We start from the raw sequence: 21006 nt of genomic DNA on the forward strand, positions 1-21006 counted from the left end.
GTTAAGCTGCACCTTCGATTAATTTGTAACTGTACTCATGTATTCCTTGTTCACTGTAAAGGCCATGCCTAAATGATACCCAAGTTATCATAGTTCTAAGTTATATGTAAACCAATACGATGTGCAAACGGTTGTCGGTATATAAAATCTTTAAATAAATAAGCATCCATGCTGACCTTAGCCAACCAGTATTTTGTCTCCAGCAGATGATTGAACATGCATCCCGTGCTATGGTCTGAAGCCTGATAGGCTAAATAAGAAAGTTACTTTTGAAGGCAGCTGCTGAAGTGAACAACTAGTTCTCTCTCCCTCAGTTGATGCTTTGGAGTGCTGAAAAGCAGAATATAAATATTAACAGAACCTCAGATAAGACATTAAAAAAAAAAAAAAGTGCCAGCTCCTGAGGTGAAAGCCTTGTGCTCCCTCCCTCAGTTGAGCGGTGCTTGGTCCAGGGGGCTTTCAGGGGTTTCATCCTGGTTAGGGTATTTAGGATACAATATCTTTGGCCTACCCCTCTTCTTTTCTCTCCTTTGCAGCTTTTCTCTTTTTTTGGGAGCACTTCTCTAATTTTTCTTTGCCCCTCTGAGCAAAATGCAATACAAAAAAAAAAGGCACAGCAGCTGAAAACTAGTTTAAATTATGCTCCAGAGAATTGTGGCTGTATTAGAATTCTCCATCGGTTACCAAGAGCTTTGTTTTTAATGTGGATGTTTCTATTAGAGTCAGAAATCTGAGGAGATTTAAAAGCTGCTCTTGCAGAGCATGGGAAGATAATGTGTTCTGTACTGCCTGCAATATGAGAGAAATTCAATCGGAGGATTTTCCAAAATGTATTGCAAGTGTAACATAGTCTAGGGGGGCCTTCAGGACAAGGAATTCCTCACCTTAGCATGTCTCTGTTGGGGTACCAAGTGCAGAAATGGGTCTGGCAGCCATAACTGAAATTTGAGGCAATGAAGGGGAGCCAAGGTTATCTGCTGTAAAACCTGCAGTCTTTGAACAGCTAGGCTCTGCACTGAATCCCTTCATTAGAGGTTTCTCCTCTAGCTGGACCACAGTCTCTAGGGAGTTTATTAAATACCTGCAGCAAGACTTTACTATTGTAATAGGGAATATAACAAAGAAAGACACTTCTAACTATGTATATAAAAATTTAGATTTATTCTGATTATGAAAATTTAGAAAAATGTCATTGTTTTGGGCATCAGATAATGTATTGTTAAACTTGATAATAGTTGACAAGAATTAAAGAAGTGTTATCAAAACAAGTAAAGTTTGCACCATGCATTCTGTATAAGCAACTTCTCTTGTAATATTGTTTAGGGTTCTAGAGGTAAGCTGGAATAATTCTAAATTCCTGTATTTCATCTCTGCATTGATACTTACTCTGAATCATTCTGATGGGCCAAATCAGGACCCTCAGGAATATAAATTGGGAGACACTGAATATGCAAATATATCTTCTTCCTTCGATCTTCTCCTTGTCTCCAATGATGCGAGTTCAACAGTACTTTTTAAAATATGTTTAGATGTCTTGAGACAACAGTTGAGAGCACTTGACTCTGTTGGATTGGATGTATGTTCAAATTCTCTCTCATAAAAAGACTTAATATACAATATCCTATATGAATAGCCAGGCTATATGATGCTGGCCATATACAGTCATGGCTATTTGTATTACTTAGTAACAGATTTATTTATTTCCAACAATTTGTATTCTCAGAGGACAAGCAGGATGGTAGTCCTCACACATGGGTGGCATCATCAGATGCAGCCCCGACATTGAAAACGTATATCAGAGTTTCTAGAACTTTGACTTGCCACACTGGGCATGCTCAGCATGCCCTACACCACGCGTCCCCACGGGGTCCATCTTCAGCCTCTCCCTTTCCTCGGAGCTGCAGCATCACGATTGGTGAGCTCACGTTCAGCCTTTTTGGCCTGTTTTGGAAAACTTTCCAGTTTTTGCTTTAATGTGATTTCTTTCACCTGTGTTCAACGCTGGATCCCTCTCTGTCCTCCCCGTATTGTTCCTAGTCATGGTTTTTGTTTGCTGGTAAGTTTTCTTTAGCGGTCGATTCCCCATGGTGGCGGTGATTTGGTGTCCTCCATCATAGATTTTGATCTGCCTTCCAATTTATTTTGTTTCGTCATGGCCACGTATGGTTTCAAGCATGGACCTCTGTGCCCAAGGACCATGTCCATCACGGACCTCCATGATGAATGTGTCCTCTGCCTGGGGCCATCATATGATATCCGGGGTTGCCACAAATGCACCTAGATGACCCTGAAAGGATGTTTCCTTCGGCTCAATAAGATGGAATGCCTCTTCATGCCATCGGCATTGAAGAACCATGGAGTCACACCGATGGACACTGAGCCATTGACATCAGCGGTGCTGTCAGCTAATAGAGGCTCTGGAGACTGGCCATCATCAAGTTCTTCCAGGCCGAGGACGTCTGGTTCCTTGTCATTGGATTCAGTACTGGAGAAAGATCGTACTGAGCATCGAGGGAAGCCAAAGAAGCAACAGTATATGTCCCAGTCGATGCACAGTGCTGGGTACAGGGATGTGCCAGCTCATGCTGTAATGTCCTCAAAGTGACCCCGCGGCAAGGAGTTCCAGGCTTCCATTGGTGCTGGGGTCTGCAATGGTCTCTACCAGTCCTGATGCCAGTCACTGATCCTCTCAGTTCCAAAGAGGATCTGGCCACCCCTCCTTCCTCCTAGTTACTGTTGTCATCTGCAATGTTTTAGCAGGAGCTTGAGCAGCAAGTTCAATTGGCAGTCGAGCGGGCAATGCAGGGCATCGGTCCCATGGTACTGTCCGTCTTAGAGCCGCTGTTGGAGAAGCTCCATGCACTCATCGGTACGTTACCAACTCAGCTGGTGTTGGTGCCTATCACGCCTGCAGTTTTCCCCCTGCCGATACAGTGGTCATTGCCAGTTCCTCAAAGGAGGAAGCTCCATCTGGGCCAGCTGAAATGCCAGGACCTGTAGCCCCTATCCAGTTTCACCAGTGCCTGCAACTCTGGACAAAAGCCGAGCACCTAGACCCCTATCCCCTGTTGATTTCCTTGAGGGTGAGAGCCCTTATGACTCCTGGGAGGAAGACACCATGGAGTCCTGCTCTAAGGATCTCCCGTCAGAACCTTCTCCTCCAGAAGAGTGAAAGAAGTCTCCACCTGAGAACTTAACTTTTGCAGGATTTGAGAACAATGGCGGAGGCCATCCCATTTCAGTTACTGACAGAAGATGTCAGGCACAAATTGTTTGAAATCCTCCAGTTCGTGGAGCCTCCTTAGGAAATCATGGCGGTCTTGGTACTTGATATCCATAAGGAGTTTCTGCTGAGGATATGGGAACACCCCCTCACAGTGCCTCCTGTGAATAAGAAGGCTGACAGGGTTTGCCTTGTCAGAAGACTCCCGAGTTTGATAAATGACAGCTTCCCCACCAGGCGGTGGTGGTTGAATCCGCTCTCAAGAGAGTCAAGCAGTGTTTATCCCATTCCCCGGTACCCCCGGAGAAGGATCACAGAGTAATGGATCCTCTGGGGGGAAAGGATTTTCAGGGGGCCATGCTCACTGTCCACATAGCTTCCTACCAGCTCTACATGAAACATCTGGAAGAAGCTGCAGGTGGTGGCCGAGCAGCTGCCTCAGCAGCAGCAGGACACCCTCATGTCCCTAGTGTATAAGGGCTTTGAGTGCAGGAATCATAAGGTCAGAGCGACCTACAATATTTTCAGGATGGCATTGAGAGTCTCTGCAGCAGGAATCTGCGCCCGCAGAATGGCATGGCTGCGGGCCTCTGATCTCAGACCCGAGGTACAGGAAAGACTCACGGACGTGCCGTGTACTGAGGAGAATCTCTTTGGAGATAGGATGAGGGTTGTAGTAATCCAGCTCTGGGACCACCATGAAACTCTCCAATAACTCTCCACCAACACTCCGGACCCGTCTAGGAGGTCGGCGACATCGGGGCAGAGGAAGACTTTTTCACCAGATGAAGTGCTATCTTCCACCCCCTCGCTCCCGTCAGCAACATCGGGGCTCCCGCAGCTGTCCCAGGCAGCAGAGCCCCCAAGACCCAGTCAGTGCCTGTCAACTCCAAGGACATGGTTTTGACTGAGTTGTAGGGAGTGTAGTCTAGTTACCCATGCGGTGCGATGGATCTGCCTGAAGGGGACAAGCTGTGGTTCTTTGTGAACCAGTGGCCCAGTATAACCTCCAACCAGCGTCTTCTTTATCGTCCAAGGGTGCTGATTGAACTTTTTGGGTGTCCCACCAAATTGCCCTCTGAGCCCATTTTGAGGGCCGGCAGTGTATTGGGAGGTACTACTAATGGAACTCTCTTCCCTTTTTTTTTTTTTTTTTTAATGTACAAACGATTTTTGAATTTTCACAATAACCAGCAAAAAGAATACAATGAGGAAGATGGTGTCTGATCCTTCCTCATAATATCAACCTCTAACAGACATATTCAACATTTTCCCCTTCAGTACCCCCTTCCCCACCCTGCCATCCATAGTCCACATCTGCGCTGAGCGTGCTGGTGAGGCATCCAATCAGTCATTCAGCACTAGACTGTGAGCTCGATGCGAAAGATGTTGAATATAAGGATTCCAAATGTTGAGAAACACTCGTCGTCGATGTGTGGAGCCTCGAGAAGCCAGTCCTTCCATCATCATCATAGCATGAAAATGATTTCTCCAGGCCCAAAAGGATGGTGCATTAGGAGACCGCCAGACCAGTAATATAATTTTCTTCCCCACTAAACTAGCTTTTTGTAATAACAGGCATGAGCCAGGATCTTGTTTCTGAATAGGGGAGATAGACCCAAATAAAAGCCACATGGGGGAAAATGGAAAGGCCACGTCCAATAAATCTGCCATGTAATCAGCCACTCTGCGCCAAAACCTAAGGACAGGGGAGCAGGTCCAGAAAACATGAGACAGAGTGCCTTCGGCGGTAGTACACCGGGTGCAGGTGGCTGAGGGGGCTATGGTCAATTGATGTGCCACCTGGGGCGACAAATAGGCATGACAAAGAAATTTAAATTGTAGCTCCCGGTAATACATATTGGCAGAGATCCTGGCTATACGCCAAAAACACATCCGTAAAATAATATTCGTGACTATGAAATTCCCATCTCTGTTCCAACGGGTTGCCAAACCCGAACAAAGATCAACCCTTGCCCGCTGTTGAAGAGTTTTATAATAAACAGACAAGGAAGGAACCTGGGCACGTTCAAAGTGGAACATACAGTCTAAAAGCTGTGAACACCGAAGAACTCCTAGTGGTCTCAGCTAGGGCACCAACATAATGGCGTATCTGTAGATATGGGAAAGTGTGGTTGACCCCTAAACCATAGAGGCTGCGAAACTCCGTGAAATCAAAGACTATGCCATCCCGCGTGAGCACCTGTCCCAAGGATGTAATTCCCCGTGATTCCCACTCCCGAAACGCACCAGACTGAGATCTCGAGGGAAACTCAGCATTTCCCACGATAGGGAAAAAATAGGCGCATACTTTTGAAATTTGTAAGAGCTTAGTGAGACGCACCCAGGTCTACCTAACAGGTTTAATAAGCGCTGATGCCCTAAAAAAGACGGAGAGGCCCTGATTGTAAAATGTACGAGAGGGCCATCGGGGATATTAGTGCACGGTCCGCCATCAGCGGAACATGATATGAGGTGCTCAAAAGCCAATCTCGGATTATCCTCAAGTTACAGGCTAGATTGTAAAGTTGCCAAGTCAGGAACCCCCAGAACCCCCCCTCTCCCAAATGATTTTTCAACCATGCGAAAGGAAGTCTAGATTTCCCACCCCGCCACACAAAGCATCGCAGAATGCCATCCAGTTGGTCAAGGTCCTTCCTTTTCACCAACAAGGGCAGATTTTGTAAAATATAAAGCCATTTCGGAAGGATGGTCATCTTAAATAAATTGACCCGTTCCCCAATGGAGAGAAGAAGAGACCTCCAGTTAGTCAAAGTGTGTCGGGACTGCCGGAGTAATCGTGGAATTATTCGCCTGACATGTCAGCTCCGGATCTGAGGAAATAAATACTCCTAAGTAGAGAAGATTATCCCCCGCCCATTGCAAAGGAAACGGATCCGGCCATTGCTCCCGCAAGGTGGTTGGAAATCCTAGTGCAGAGGATTTAGACTCATTTAATCTCAACCCTGAAAAAGCCCCAAAACTCCCTATCAGTCATAGCAGTGGGGGCAGAGAAGAGTGAGGATTAGTAAAATTAATAAATCATCCGCAAAGGCTACACATTTAAAGATGCTAGAGCCCATGCGGATGCCTCTGATTTCTGGTGTATGTTGTATTGCGAGCAACAGCGGCTCCAGTTGTAAAATAAACAGTAAAGGGGACAAGGGACACCCCTGCCTAGTTCCTCGCGTCACAAGAAATGGCTCCGATAGCGCACCATTAGCTATGATAATTGCTAGCGGAGCAGAATACAATAATTGAATTTATTTATTTATTTATTTTATTTAAAAGTATTTATATACCACTTTATAAAATCGGTTTTGTCAAAGTGGTTTACATTAGATGAAAATAAAATTATAAAGAAACAATCAAAATCAAATTAAATTAAAATATACATAAAATTAATTAATAGCTGGAACGAATTCTAACTAAAAATAAATCTGATATTTACTAAAATAAATAAAATAAAATTATTGCCATGGGACTTGCTATTGCTATGGGAGGGAATGAAGGAAAGGGGGATGGGACAAAAAAGTGAAATAAGATTAATGAGATAACTGGTTGGAGGGAAGGAAAGGAGGGGAAGAGTAGAATGATATGAGTGAGACTGATAGGGGCTATAAATGAGACAGTGGAAAAAAAGAAAATTATTACTTACCTGCTAATTTTCGTTCCTGTAGTACCATGGATCAGTCCAGACCGTGGGTTATGTCCCCAATCCAGCAGATGGAGTCAGCCAAAACTTTGAGGGGGCGTCACCATAAGTAGAACTACCCCCTCTGCAGGAGTTCAGTATCGAGTATATCAAAGCCCGAGTAGAAAAACCCGAACCCCCTCATTGAATCAAGTTTATAGAAAAGTGGCAACAACCAGCCATGTAACTGTAATAACAGACTAACAGTGGGCGTCCTACAACGGGTAGGAGGCAACAAGGACAACACGTCAACTTGTGAGGCACTGAGGCTGGGACAACAGTGAAAAATGGACAAGTGGTGAAGTACAGAAACCCTTACCGTTCCCACGAGCAAGATGAAGCAGGAGTAGAAAACCCAAAAGCGGTGGGCGTCTGGACTGATCCATGGTACTACAGGAACGAAAATTAGCAGGTAAGTAATAATTTTCTTTTCCCTGTACGTACCTGGATCAGTCCAGACCGTGGGATGTACCCAAGCTTCCCTAAATCGGGTGGGGTCCTGCGAGGCCTGCTCGGAGAACCTGTTCACCAAAATGTCCCGTGACTGAAGAGGCGAGGTGTAGGCGGTAATGCCTCGCGAACGTGTGCAACGACTTCCAGGTAGCCGCCCGACAGATCTCCTGGGATGAGACCGAGCGCGCCTCCGCCCAGGAGGCCGCCTGAGACCTTGTAGAATGCGCTACAATGCCAGGCGGAGGCGTCCGCCCCGCCCCAACATAGGAAGCGGCAATACCCGCCTTCAGCCATCTCGCAATGGTTGTCTTGGAGGCCTGGGAGCCTTTCTTCGGACCGGACCAAAGGACAAATAGATGGTCGGAAGTCCGGAACTCGTTGGTAGCCTCCAGGTATAGACGCAGTGTGCGTTGAACATCCAAGAGTCGGAGAGACTTCGGCTCGGAGGCGGAAAAGGACGGCAACTCCACCGTCTGGTTCACATGAAAAGCAGAGACCACCTTCGGTAGGAAGGAAGGGACGGTGCGGATCGAGACTCCCGAGTCGGAGAACCGGAGGTAGGGTTCCCTGCACGATAGCGCTTGTAACTCTGATATACGCCGAGCGGAGCAGATTGCCACCAGAAATACCGCCTTGAAGGTGAGATCCTTGAGTGTCGCGGTGCGCAAAGGTTCGAACGGAGGCCCCGACAGGGCTCGCAGCACCAGGTTGAGACTCCAGGAGGGACAAGGATCCCGTAGCGGAGGCCGGAGGTGCTTGACACCCTTGAGGAACCGAGCAATGTCCGCGTGCTGCAAGAGAGAGCCCCCATCACGCAACAACGAACCAAGAGCGGCAACTTGGACTCTCACCGAGTTGTAGGCTAGTCCCTTGTCCACCCCGTCTTGTAGGAACTGAAGGATCTGAGGGACCGAAGCCGTTGTGGGGCTAGTGTCCTGGCTGGCACACCACCGCTCGAACACCTTCCCGACGCGAACGTAGGCCACCGACGTGGACGTCTTGCGCGCCCGCAGCAGCGTTGATATTACCGCCTCCGGGTACCCCCTGCGCCGGAGGCGTCGCCTCTCAAAAGCCAGGCCGCAAGACAGAAGAGTTCTGCCTGCTCGAAAAATACCGGGCCCTGGTGTAGGAGGAAGGGGAGGTGCCCCAGCCTGATCGGGCCGTCGACCACCAGCTGCAACAGGTCCGCGAACCAGGGTCGCCTGGGCCATTCCGGGGCGACGAAGATCACCGTCCCCGAATGTCCTTCTATTCTGCGGAGCATCCGGCCGACTAGGGGCCACGGTGGAAAAGCGTAGAGCAGCAGATGTGCCGGCCATGGAAGTGCCAGGGCGTCCACCCCCTCGGCACCGCGCTCTCTTCGCCGGCTGAAGAAGCGGGGAGCTTTGGCGTTTAGAGCGGATGCCATCAGGTCTAGGTGGGGAGCCCCCCACCGATGAACGAGAAGCTGCGTCGCCTCGTCGGACAGAGACCACTCCCCGGGATCCAGCCGTTGACGGCTGAGGAAGTCCGCTTGAACATTGTCCACCCCGGCGATGTGTGACGCTGCCAGCCGGACGAGATGACGCTCCGCCCATTGCATGAGCAGCGCTGCTTCCAGCGCGACTTGTGGACTGCGCGTGCCTCCTTGGCGATTGATGTAGGCCACGGTGGTCGCATTGTCCGATAGCACTCTGACCTCGCGGTTTCGGAGGAGCGGGAGAAAGTGCCGCAGGGCGAGCCTGACCGCCCTGGTCTCCAGACGGTTGATGGACCACGTCGCCTCCACCGCCGACCACGTTCCTTGCGTGGCGCTGCGATCGCAGACCGCGCCCCAGCCCGCTAGACTGGCATCGGTGGTTACCACCACCCAATCCGGTAAGTCGAGGGACACGCCTCGGGCTAGGTTCGCCGGATCCAACCACCAGCCCAGACTGTCCCTGGCCTTCTGAGGAAGTGGCAGAATCATCTGGTAGTCCTGCGAGACCGGCTTCCAACGGGAGAGGAGCGCCCACTGCAAGGGCCGGAAATGTGCAAACGCCCAGGGGACCATATCTATGGTGGATCCCATCACCCCCAGGAGTTGCAGGTAACCCCAGGAGGTGGGTTCCGGTAACACAGAGAATCGTCGTATGTGATCCCGCAAAGAAAGCGCCTTGTCCTGACGCAAGAAGACTTTGCCCAGCCGGGTGTCGAAGGTCGCCCCCAAGAAATCCAAGCGCTGTGAGGGTACGAGGGAGCTCTTGGAGAAGTTCACCACCCATCCCAGGGAATGCAGAAACTGTAGCACCCTGGACACGGCCGCCTGGCCATGGGTGAACGACTTCGCGCGAATGAGCCAGTCGTCCAGATAGGGATGAACCAGGATACCCTCCCTCCGGAGAGCCGCAGCCACGACTACCATAATCTTGGTGAAGGTGCGTGGTGCCGTCGCCAGTCCGAACGGGAGAGCTATGAACTGGAAATGCTGGTCCAGTATCTTGAATCGCAGAAGACGGTGATGATCCGGCCGAATGGGGATGTGCAAGTAAGCCTCCGTGAGGTCCAGGGAGGCAAGGAACTCCCCCCGATGCACCGCTGCGATCACCGACCGCAGCGTTTCCATGCGAAAACGGAGCACTCGGAGGGACTTGTTGACCTCCTTGAGATCCAGAATTGGCCGAAACGACCCGTCCTTCTTTGGCACAACGAAGTAGATTGAATAGTGGCCCAAGCCCACCTCTCCGAAGGGCACGGGCGCAATAGCGCCTATCTCCTGAAGCCTGTTCAGCGTTGACTGCACCGCCTGCCGCTTGAGGGCCGAGCCACAAGGGGAAAATACGAAGCGACTCTTCGGTGGCCGGACAAATTCCAACGCGTAACCCAGCTTTACGGTGTCCAAGACCCACTGGTCTGAGGTAATCCGCGCCCACTCCCTGTAGAAAAACTTCAGACGCCCCCCGATCCTGGGGACGGTGGAGTGGGCGACTCTGGCATCATTGTGAAGATTTGGAGGAGGGGTTACCTGTCCCGAGAGCGGGGCGCGCGGGCCTGCGGCCGCGAAAGGAGCGCGACCAGGGTTGGGCCCGGGAAGCGGGCGGCCTGGAGCCCCCCGGCCTGTAGCTCCTGTAACGCCGCTGCGCCCTGGCTCTAGTCCGGGACGACGCAAACGCCCGGGAAGGGCGATATCTATCCTCCGGGAGGCGGTGAACCGCATTTTCCCCCAGCGACTTGATGAGCTGGTCCAGATCCTCCCCAAAGAGGAACTTACCCTTGAAGGGTAGGGAGCCCAGACTCGACTTGGAAGACGTATCTGCCGCCCAATTGCGAAGCCACAGCAGCCGTCTGGCCGCCACCACCGAGACCATCGCTCTTGCCTGGACGCGGAACAGGTCATACGAGGCATCCGCCCCGTACGCCACTGCAGCTTCTAACCTGTCCGCCTGGGCGGCCTCCGCCGCTGGCAGATCCTGGGAGGTGAGAAGTTGTTGAACCCACAGGAGGCTTGCCCGCTGGGCGAGTGAACTGCACATCGCTGCTCTCATACCCAGCGCGGAGACCTCGAAGACTCTTTTCAGGAAGATCTCCAATTTGCGATCTTGTGTATCCCGCAGGGCCGTGCCCCCTGTCACCGGGATTGTCGTCCTCTTCGTGACCGCCGAGACTGCAGAGTCAACTCTCGGAACCTTGATGAGATCCAGGAAATCTTGAGGTAGCGGGTACAGCCGTTCCATGGCACGACCCACTTTCAGAGTCGCCTCGGGGGTATCCCATTCCCTCGTGAGGAGCTGCAGGAACGAGTCGTGAATGGGGAAAGCCCTCGCCCTCGGGCGCAGGGCCGCCAGGACCGGATCTCCTTTCTTTGAGGATGTGACCACCGCCGGCGCTACTGGGGCAGGCGGGTCAGGCGGCGGATCCAGATCCAGCTCCTGAATGATGCGTGGGATGAGCTCGTCCAGCTCTTCCCTCTGGAAAAGGCGCAGCGTACGCGGATCGTCCCCCTCCGTCGTGGCGTCCCCTTGCCCCAGATCCATGAAGTCCGGGTCAGGGTCCACTGGGTCCGGCGCCGCTCCCCCTGTCGCTGGCGAAACCCGAGCACGTGCGGGAAGACGAGGGGCCCCCGCTCCCGCCGCAACGGGGGGGGCCTGAGCCGAAGGCGAGGTCCGGCATATCTTGGCAGGGGGGGGGGTCCACCGGTGTATCCAGGCCCTGCAGGTATGCCGTGTGCATAAGAAGGACGAACTCCGGGGAAAACCCCGGTCTCGCCGCGGGGGCTCTGGAGGGGGGCACGTCCGCGCTCTCCTGCCCCTGCGGGCCCTGCTCCGGCAGCAAGGTCGGGGGCGAGTCCGGTTCCGACTCCCTGTCATTCGCTCTCTCCTGAGGTGCCGCGGGGCGCCGAGCGCTCAAGATGGCCGCCGTTCCCGCCAGGCCTGTGGGAGGGGCCCGCCCCCGGCGTCCTGGCAGAGGCGCTAGAAAAGAGAAATCGGCAACGGGCTGTGAGGTGCCTTCCCCCCCGGGAAGACACCGGGCACAGATGCCCTCCCTGGAGATGCGGGACCCCGGTTCGCCACAAGCCGCGCAGCGCGTCGGCCGCAGCATCGCGGTGCCGAAAAAAACCGCGAAAAACGAAAGTGCTCAAAAAGGATAAAAAAGTGAGCCTCGGGGTCCCGCGAGCCGAAACGCCGCCGCCGCGGGGGGGCCCGATGGCCTGCACTGCCCGCCGACGTGAAGAATAAGAAGGCGCGGGGGGGCCCTCCTGGCCGCACTACCCGTGAAGAAGAAAAAGCCTGCCTGCCTGCCTTTCCGAGCCGCCCACGAGGCGCTCAAGATGGCCGCTGGCAATGTGGCAAGCGCGGAGAGGCCGGTGCTGTCGGCCTCCGCGAGGTAGCAGGGGAGTTTGGGGAGCTGAAAAGTAAAGGCAACACCAACTTACCCCGTCTGTAGAGAAAACAAGGAAGACACAAACAGAAGGTAAGCCACGCCTCCCCAAAGTTGAACCCCTCAATTAATTAATTAACTCAATCAGAGTCTTCTTTTTTTTTTTTTTTTGTAAACAAACTTGATTCAAACCAGATTCAAAAGAGATAGGCAATAGCCCAAGAAAGGGCAGCCAAAGACAAAGTTAAAAGCTTATGCTGAATTGGGAGCACTCCAAATTCCCTACTCGCATCTGCTGGAGTCAGAAGATACTGAACTCCTGCAGAGGGGGTAGTTCTACTTATGGTGACGCCCCCTCAAAGTTTTGGCTGACTCCATCTGCTGGATTGGGGACATAACCCACGGTCTGGACTGATCCAGGTACGTACAGGGAAGCTTTGTTTGGTCTTGAGTAAGTGTTTTAAATGCTAATTGAAACAAATGAGTTTTGAGTGATTTTTTTGAAATGAGAGGAGTTTGAAATTAGGCGAAGAGGGTTGGGGAGTGAATTCCACAGAATAGGTCCGGCTACAGAGAAAGCTCGTTTTCTGGTGACATCTAGCTTTGCTTGTTTGGGGGATGGGATATCTAGGAGATTTTGAGTAAGTGATCATAAATGTCGAGTGGGTTTATAAATCCGTAATAGGGAACAGAGCCAGGTGGAGGTTGGGTTGTGAATCAAGCCATGGATGGTAGACAGAATTTTATATTGTATCCTAAACTTTACTGGGAGCCAATGTAATGATTGGAGAATTGGGGTGATATGGTTGTGTAAAGGGGTCCTGGTTAATATTCGGGCTGCATGGTTTTGAATAAGCTGAAGGGGATGTAGTGAGGAATCTGGTAGTCCTAGGTAAAGTGCATTGCAATAGTCTAGTCCAGAAAAGACTAGAGATTGAAGAATGGTTCTGTAATCACGATAGAAGAGTAATGGTCGAAGGTGTTTTAAGTCATAGTTTATAGAAAGATTTTTTGGTAAGTGAGGAGATATGATGTTTCATGGAGAGATCTGAATTTATGATTATTCCTAGGTTAGTGGCATGGCGTGTTATGGGGATAGTGGTGTTATTTATTATCAATTGTGGCGGTGGGCCTATTGAAGAGTCTGAGATAGAAGATAAATGTATGATTTCTGTTTTTGAGGAGTTTAGTTTGTCGGCTATGAGAGAGCCAGGAGTTTATGGTGGATAGATAGAGAGAGACCAAAGATAATGTTGCAGACCAGGATGTTTTATATGGGACAAAGAACTGTATATCATCTGCGTAAATTTTGAATTGTAAATTTAGAGAAGATAGAATGTTACATAAAGGGAGGAGATATATGTTAAACAGAATGGGAGATAATGATGAACCTTGAGGGACGCCAGAATTAATAATATAAGGGGTGGAAGAATGTTGATTGAAATTGACTTGTTGAGGGCGGTCCGAGAGAAATGATGAAAACCAGTTTAAGACTGTTCCTGTAATGCCTATGGATTTTAAACCTGAAATGAGAATTTGATGATCTATTGTATCGAAGGCTGATGAAATATCTAAGAAAACTATAATGTAGTCTGTGTATGAATCGAAAGCACGGAAAAAAGTGTCGAAGATAATAAAAGTGTTTCTGTAGAGTGTCCCTTTCTGAATCCATGTTGATTGATGTGAAGGATATTGTGATCTGAAAGAAAATCGGTATGGCCTGGAGAAAAATCCCTCGAATCCCATTCTGCACAACACACAAAATAAATAGCCCCCCTCCACCCTATCAAACGCCTTTTCAGCATCAAAACTAATGGCTAAGTAGGGACAGGACATGTTAGCAAGGGCGTATCACTGGCGCACAAATCCAACCTGGTGTTCACCGATGAGAGTGGGAAGGAGAGTAGCCAATCTATCCGCCCATATCTTAGCCAGTAATTTCTGGTCATAATTAAGCAGAAATATCGGGCGATAACATTCTGGCAACATGGGGAATAAGGGTACTATGTGCCAAATTTGCGTTAACTAGGAAGGAGCCCTGATCTACGAGTGCCGTGAACATCGAGGCCGGGGGTTGGTTAACTGTCCTTCTAGGAGCTTAAAAAACTCCGCTGTAAACCCATCAGGTCCCAGGGCCTTAAAGTTCTTAGAGTTCTAAATAGTGAGGCACGCTTCTGTTTCCGTTATAGGTGTATTGAGCATGTCGCGTTGTTGCCTGGTTAAACAGGGAAGAGAAAGGTGCTCACAAAACCGTTCACAGGCTTCCGTATAAAGACGAATAAAAATCTTTGAAACCGTGTAGAACAGAGGGAGTGTCCCTCACCACCTGGGTGGGGGATTTGCGCAGCATCGGGATAAATCTACTCACATGGGTAGACCAAATAAGATTAGACGACATCTTTTCCGCTTTATTGCTGTATTGATAGAGGTTGAATTGATAGAGATGACTCTCTTTTGTCCGTTGATGGAGGAGTGAGTTGAGTGCATGCTGTTGGGACAGATACTGGGCCCTAGCTTCATCTGTTTCCAATCTAGTCTGTCGAACCCGAGCTTTGCGTACCTGAGAACTAAGGGTCAGAATACGCTGATTAAGAACCCTCCAACAGTGGGAGACATAAGAAATTATTTCACCTCTCAACACCGCCTTCGCGACGTTCCAAAATAAAATGGGTTGAGGTTCATGGGCCTGATTAAAGACTACATAATCGCCTATTTAGCCCGGACAAAATCCTTAAATTTCTCATCTTGGACTAGAAAATATGGGTACTGCCATATTTTGAGGGAAGCTGTTTGATCCAAAAAATGTAAGATCTACCCACACCGGGGCATGATCTGAAATCACAATATTATCAATTCCAGCATCCAAAATACGATGAAAAAATGGGTACTCATGAGAAAGTAATCAAGCGGTGAAAATGACGCATGCGCCCACGAAACATGAGTGAAGTCACGCTCTGTTGGGTGAAGAATGCGCCAAACGTCTAACAAATGCAGAGTATTTTCCAGCATCGTGGGACCTCTACCCATGCCAGGCTCCTGTCTACTGCTTTGGGATGCATCCACCTGAGGATCTTGAATGGTATTAAAATCCCCCCCCCCCCCCCCCACTATCAAAATATCTGTCAAATATGGGATCAAATGAGTATAAAGTCCCCTGAAGAAACGGGAGTCATATGTGTTGGGCGCATAGACATTACAGAGCACCACCGTGTGATGAAAAAGCTCAGTAACCAGAAAAAGGGAGCAGCCTTGAGGATCCTTTATTTCCTTGCAAATTTTTACAGGGAGGTGCTTGTTAAACAAAATCACAGCCCCCACGGACCTAGAAGTGGCCGAAGCAAACCTCACCCAAATGCGACGGAGTTTTGTATGCTCTAGGTCAGTGAGATGGGTTTCTTGTAGGAAAGCCACAGCTGCCGATTTTTTTTCTTCAAAACAGAGAGCACCTTAGAGCGTTTGGGAGAATTGAGCCCACAAATATTCCAGGAAATAAAGCATGCGGAACTACTCATCATACCAAGAAAAGGAGAAATACCTTTATTTCCAAAATCGTACCATCCTGGTAGAGACCCTCCACCAGATCCACCCCTATCCAAATTCGTCATGAATGCTCATGGCAAAGAAACAACAAGCCCATCTCACCTGTCTGCCCACTCCTACTCACACTCCTTTCCCCCTCCCTTCCTTCCCACTCCCCCCCCCCCCCTCCTCCCAACTCTACTTAGTCCCCAACCCCCCTTTCCTCACCATCTATACCATACCCGCCTCCAACTGAAGAAGGCACGGAGATCCGGCATTGATGTGTCCAGGATCCCACTCCTACAGTAACTGAAGACTGACAGCATCAGTAATAAAACAATAAAGTGGAGTCTGAGGTGGGAATAGATTATGGGGACTTCGAACCAGGAGATGGGGAAGTAACGATCCCCCAAGCAAGTACTCAAGGGCCGCACAGTCCTGGAGCTTGTACTAGGAAAGTACCCCATACCCTAGGGGCTGTATAAGGGTGTGTTGTTCATAAAGAAAACTAGAGACAAATAGATTAACTACAAACAATTGTAGCTTAACCCCGCAGAGGATACCCCCCGCAAAGCACTTGCAACCCCGCCAGCAAAGAGTCCAGTGCATGTCCTGGAGGTCAAAGGCTTAGCCCCTCCTGCACAGTCCAGGATCTCAATCTGCAGCCAGGTAAAGTGACATAAGGTTATTAGTAAGGCACAGAAGAGAAAAAAACCAGGCCACAAACAAGAGAGTTAAGGCCCATTAACTGTAGAGTCCAACAAACCCTCGGGTTTGGGTTAATTTATTTATTTATTTATTTAAATGATTTATATACCGGAGGTTCCTGTATAATATACATATCACCCCGGTTCACAAGGAACAGTAACTGTCGCTACATTTAGCGGTTTACATAGAACAGAATAAGAATAAAACAGGAGTTTTTACATTGAACAAATTAAGTAAACAAGTTTTAACATTGCAAAAATTAATCTAAGTAGGTTACTTTTCTTCGTGTTCTTGGCTCTAGGGGAAAGCTTGTTTGAACAGCCAAGTCTTAAGGTTCTTTTTAAATGTAGAGTGGCATGGTTCCAGACGAAGGTCTGGAGGGAGCGAGTTCCAAAGTGAAGGGCCCGCTGTGGATAATGCACGTTTCCTCAGAACGGATTTCGCCGGTTGTGAGATTAGTCTGATGTACGTTCCGGACCTGACCCACGCGAAGAAGTGTGACTTGTCTGCATACCAAATCTGGAGCCGGGCTGGAAACAACAAGGAGAATTTTATTCCTCTGTTGTGCAAGGCTGTGCAGAGTGGGGTGAATCCATGGCAAGCCGACAACACCAAGGCAGAAAAGTCCTGAAATATCCAAATGGGATGGCCTTGATATTGAAGCGCCAATTTAGCACGGGTAGCCCGCCATATTTCATTTTTGTGTGCTGAGTTTAAAATTTTTGCAATTACCAGCCTCGGTCTCCCGGAGCCCACGTTCTTCTCCCCCAGCCTATGGGCACGCTCCACCACTAGCTTGCCCTGCAAATGAGAGAGTGCTAATACTTCGGGAAGCCATTCAATTAAAAGGGTACACAAGGATCTCTCCTCAATATCTTCAGGGAAACCCATAAATCTAAGGTTATCCTGCCTAGCCCTATTTTCGAGCTCATCGACTTTGCTTTGCAGCACCTGCAAACTTTTATCTCTGGCTGCTATGCTTGCAGTACACGTGGCCGCACCATCTTCTAGCCCCGAGATCTGATTTTCCGCCTGCTCCAAGCAGGGCTGCAATGCGGTAAGTTGGTCTCTTACCTCCCCCAGTTCGGTTATGAGTCCATTTCTCATCCAGTGCCTCCCGGATTGCCTCTTTAATATCGGCGATCGTAACCGCCGAAGGTGAGGGGGGGGGGGGGGGGAGTCGCTGGCGGCCATCATTTTGGAATCGGGCGCTTTCAATTTTTCTTTCTCCCGTTTCCCTCCTTTCGTGGTCAACCCGGGCGAAAACTTGGTCAAATATTGGGCTGTGGACATAAAACGCTGTCTCCCACAGCGGCCTGTACTCGATTGAAGTGTCAAACGTGCTCCGATGGGCCACAATGAGCAGAGTAGATCCTGGAGCTAGAAAGAGCGTGCTCTTCCGGCTCAACAGATCACATGATAGATAATCAGCTTAACCTAAAAAAATTTATAAGCACCACCACTAAAGACTGTTTCTACAAGCTTCTTGTCCTGAGAAAGCTGAAACCACTTCTCCACTTCAATGATTTTCGGATGGTTCTACAAGCCATTATACTAACAAAAATCGACTATTGCAATTCGCTCCTTTTTGGCCTCCCAACCTCATCCATCAAACCCCTCCAAATGATTCAAAACTCTGCAGCCAGAATCCTTACCAATACGAATAAAAGAGATCACATAACCCCCATACTCAAACTCCTCCACTGGCTGCCAATTAAGCAAAGGATTCTCTATAAAGTGTACATAGCAATTCATAAATCCATTTACAACATATCCCCTCTCCACTTAAGCACCCAACTACGTTTTCACTCTTCATCTAGACCTATCAGAGGAGCTTATAAAGGCACACTCTATGTACCTTCAACAATTTCCTCACATCAGAAACGTGCCATATCTTTAGCAGGCCCCGTCCAATGGAACGTGCTCCCGCCAGACATCCGTCTAGAGCTCTGCCACGCCTCCTTCAAAAAGAAAATTAAAACCTGGCTCTTTAGCCAAGCTTTTCCAGAACTATGAGCATATTTTTCACCTCCAGCTATTAAGATTTTCTCTCCGTCGCAATCTTCATGTTCTTTTCTACTACTTGACATTGATTCTAATCCTTTCTGCAGAACACATTTGACTTAGACAGTTACGCCTTATTTTATGATTTGGATGCTCAAAGAGACTTTACAATATTTTCAATGTTAATTTCTGAAACTAGTTTACCCTGTTTCCAAGTTCCTTAACCTTGTTACATGTACCGCCTCTTGGCATAATTTTATGTTCTGTTTCAATGTAAACCGATGTGATCTGTATTTCATACAGGAACACCGGTATATAAAAATCTTAAATAAATAAATGATCTCCACTCTCTTCCCTTTTAATGGCTAAAACAGTCGAGTCTGTTTCACCAGGGCAAAGGAGAGATTTTACTCCAGGTACTTCCTGATTCCAAAGACAACAGGAGGACTCCATCCCATCCTAGACCTAAGGGCCTTGAACAGATTTATCAAAAAAGAAAAGTTCAAGATGATTTCCCTGGGTACCTTGATCCCCCTTTTACAAAAAGAGGACTGGCTATGCTCCCTCGATCTAAAGGACGTGTACACACACACATCGAGATCTTACCAAATCACCAAAAGTATCTCTGATTCATGGTGGGAAAACAGCACTTCCTAGTATCGGGTGTTGCCATTCAGCTAGCGTCAGCCCCATGGGTCTTCACAAAATGCTTGGCTGTGGTGGTGGCACACCGCCGCAGGCTGGGGTGCACGTTTTCCCTTAATTGGATGATTGGCTGGTCAAGAGCACATCTAGGACAGAAACTGTTAGGTCCATGTGTTTGACCATCTGGGTGTTGGAGTCGCTAGGGTTTGTCCTCCGGGTCTGATTTCCCATAAGGCCAACCTAGGCCATGGCCTAGGGTGCAGCAGTCAGGAGGGCGTATATAAAGCAAAAATAACAATCAAACATTTACAAATTTTTCAGTATTATTTTGAAAAGGCCAAATAAAATGCTGTTTTTTAAATTTACATCCATATACTTTAAATAAATTGAACGGTACATTTACGTTGCCCATCTCTATAGTTTGCGCTGTCTTGCTCAGTCACAGGCAAAACGCATTTGCTATTTCTCTCTCACGCACTCAGCGTAAACCACATGTTAAAGGAAAATTCCAGATTTGGCGTTACAGTAGTGATTCCAAGTGATTCATTATGCTCATATCGCTTGTCTTCTACATATCTGCTGATAATAGGTACGTAAAATATATCGTCACTACTTTTATATACTATTTTGTTAACTCAGGGCTGAAAGCCGTAAGCAGAAAAAGTTGATGGGGTGTTCGCCAAATTATAAGGTGGCTGCGATTTTTATTACAAAACATGAAACATACACAACTTAAGGCTTGTTTATGCAGCATCATTTAATGTGATGTAATGTAAGTTTGACACAAAATGCAAAACATTTCAATAAAATTCTATAATGTCAGATGAGAATCGATGTAAATCTTCTGCATTTTATGTCAATTTTATTTGCTGTTTTTTGTATCGAATATGCCATCTGGGTGAATAATTTGAACTAACCAAAGAAGTAATCATTGTACCTCGTATGGGTTATATAGGCAGACGTCTGCATTTTGCGGACTGGCCCGACCCGAACCCGCGGGCCGGGTTCAAAATATTTCGGGTCGGGTCTGACAGAAGAACTTCCGCGGGGCGATGCGTGTCCTGCAGGCTGAAAAAATATTTACTGGTTTTGGTCTGTTTTATTTTGCTTCTGGGTTCACTCGTCGCAAGTTTAAATATGTTTCGAATAACTGGCAGGGAATAGTTACAGGATATTTCATATTTACAGCTTGCATCATGTTCTGACTCTGAAGAAAAATTGCCTTCGTGATATACGAAAAGACGGTTTCTGTATGTAGATGGCAACTACATACATGCCAGTAATAACATTACTCTGACTATTCAAATCAGCCTAAAAATTGAAATCCTCAAAAGTCGCTAAAATGCTGGGTTCAGGAAACGTCGCGAGAGAATTCGCATTACCGCTGGAGTATCCTGAACCATATCTGGACATTTCAGTCCTGTAGAATCATCAAAATGTACGCACTGATAAACTATGCCGCCATTTGAGTCAAAATGACTCAGTACGCTGTTGTTTGTGAGTGGCTGATCAGGTAAGCTCAACTTTGATCCAGTTTAACCGACCGGCTTTTGTCGCCCGACCTGTTACACTGTGTTGATTCCATGGTGACCATTCGATCCCGGACTCTGAAAGATGCTACTATTCGGTCCCGGATGGCCAAATTCGAGGACATCACCCGATCTGTTAGTGTGCATTGGTTTCATGGTGAGTGTTGGGTCTCGGACGCGAACAGTAGCGCCCTTTAGCGCCCAAGACCGAACGATCAGCATGGAATAAACGATAGCAATGCTGACTGCCCGATGTCATCGAGTTCCACTGTCCTGGGCCCATCAGTAGCATTCTTGAGTGTCTGGCATCCAACAGCAGCCAGTCGGCAAAAATGGATCAAACGGGAGCTCACCAAATCAGCTATAGATTAACAACTCGCACTCAGTCGTTTTGC

The 21006-nt window shown here is 48.6% G+C and overlaps 1 protein-coding gene across 1 annotated transcript in view; it reads left to right on the forward strand.

Moving 5' to 3' along the window:
* KNL1 (kinetochore scaffold 1) overlaps nucleotides 1–21006 on the forward strand; it is a 629191-nt gene that overhangs the window by 489509 nt on the left and 118676 nt on the right.

The sequence above is a fragment of the Rhinatrema bivittatum genome, chromosome 4 (assembly GCF_901001135.1).
Source record: "Rhinatrema bivittatum chromosome 4, aRhiBiv1.1, whole genome shotgun sequence".
NCBI lineage: Eukaryota > Metazoa > Chordata > Amphibia > Gymnophiona > Rhinatrematidae > Rhinatrema > Rhinatrema bivittatum.